Source organism: Oryx dammah, unplaced genomic scaffold (genome assembly GCF_014754425.2).
Source record: "Oryx dammah isolate SB20612 unplaced genomic scaffold, SCBI_Odam_1.1 HiC_scaffold_5027, whole genome shotgun sequence".
Classification (NCBI taxonomy): domain Eukaryota; kingdom Metazoa; phylum Chordata; class Mammalia; order Artiodactyla; family Bovidae; genus Oryx; species Oryx dammah.
The window spans coordinates 1001-2780 of record NW_024074916.1 but is presented as its reverse complement, the minus strand read 5'-3'; the positions used below and the strand labels follow the sequence as shown (position 1 = coordinate 2780).

General features: G+C 50.2%; 1 long non-coding RNA gene across 1 annotated transcript; it reads right to left on the bottom strand.

The window, feature by feature from the left end:
• Positions 1-8: 8 nt before the first annotated feature.
• LOC120859953 lies at positions 9-1558 on the bottom strand. Its single transcript, XR_005720196.1, has 3 exons — positions 1478-1558; positions 680-773; positions 9-328 (listed from the first exon to the last, which is right to left on the bottom strand). It is a non-coding gene; the product is annotated as an uncharacterized LOC120859953 (long non-coding RNA).
• Between the last annotated feature and the right edge of the window lie 222 nt (positions 1559-1780).

Here is a 1780-nt window from a genome sequence, read left to right as displayed (position 1 = left end):
AAAAAAAAAAAAAAGCCCGACAAACTGTGGAAGGGTAAATATTTAATGAAGTATTGACCTGTACATTACTTGAATTGTTAGCCTACACCTCCAGGACCCCTGCGAGGTAAATGCCCACCCACTTACAGAGGGGATAGACTGGCAGACTATCATTCTCTGCCACTCACTTGCTGTACAGGCCTCATCTTTCTCCCCTTTCCTAAACACAGCTGGCTTTCAATTACAGTCAAATCCATGTTCCCCTACCTGAAAGAAAACAGCACTCCCACAGTCTCTGGATTCCTGAAGTTTGGTTTTCACAATCCCATCCAGTCCAGCCTGCTTCTGCCTGCTATTACAAGTGTTTTCCAAAAGGATACAAAGACAGATCAGAGCTCTGATGTGAAAATGGCAAGATCAGGCTTTCTGGAAATGTGACATTCTGATAAATTCAGTCTGTCCGTAATAATGGCACTCACGGTGAACTGGAGAAAGATGCCACTGACTAGTTAAAGACATCGATTAGAAACCTAGTGTCTGAGCAGCGCTCAGGGAGTGATCCTGACATTGTTGGAAGTTCCTATCTTAGAGACGCGGGGAAGACATTGCCACACCATGTTAAATAACGTTCCAGCTGATGGGATGGATGCTACCCTCCTCCCAGCATTTGTGGCCCCACACAGCGTAAGGTAGCACTTACTCATCTGGCAGGTCTGCACAGCTAATTCCGGGTCCACTCTCTTCTCATTACAGGCCCACAGGCTGGCCAGTACTAGATTTCTCCATCACAGGTCCTGAAGGAAACAGTGATTATGCAGATCTACAAGGAGACTTGCTTGCAGATGGACAGCCTAACCCAGATGCAGGAAAACTAGCTAACTTGGAAGCTCGCAACATGAGTGGCTGGGGCAAACTTCCCCTTTCCCTTATCCACAAAACACCAAGGCAGCCAAGGGCCGTCAGCTGGCCTAACACCGCACGTGATCCCTCAGAGCCTTACTGTCTCGTTTCACGTGGAAAATAACAGAAATACCCTCAGTGGTTAAGAAAGGTCGCAAAAATGGCCAAGATCAACATTTGAACCAATCCCCGACAACGACAACGATGTATCCACCCCAAACGCCCCACAATAGAAAGCAGAAGCAGCTCCATGGCGGCCGGCAGTCACCAGGCAGACTGTGCGGCGCCCCCAGCCACCCAGCCAAACGCACCCACCGTTCCCTCACTTTAAGCCGCAAACACTACAAAGCATTAAGACCACAACTGGGATGGAAGCTTCGAGACCTACATTTAAACAAAGAAAATCTTCTTCAAGTTGCAGCATGCCGTTACCATAATGCCCACCACCAAACCCGGAAGTGCCTGAGACATCTTCTCCGCCATCCACCCAGGAGCCCGCAGACACGTCTATCAAAGTGTCCATCAGGACACACCAGCTACCCGACTCTCCACCTCACACCGCAGACAGCCAAATACGAATAGAGTTACCAAAACTTACACTTTTGCGATCTCCGGAAAGGGAGCCGCCACGTTAAATCCTAACCGAGGAAAGCGGTCTACGGAAGCACAGTCCAGACAGTCAGGAGCTTAGGCACGCGCTAGGGCTTCTTCCGCCTTTCCCGCCCCCGCCTCCCAACGTCGTCATTGGTGGGCCTGCGATGACTGACGGGGAGAATGGCCATTCCTCTCAGGCAGGTCTACTGGCGGGAAACTGTCCATTTCCCAAGGCCCAGCGGACGTCATGAAATCTCTGCTCGTATCGCTATGTCTTTCTATATCCGTGTCCATCCCTCAAGGCCTA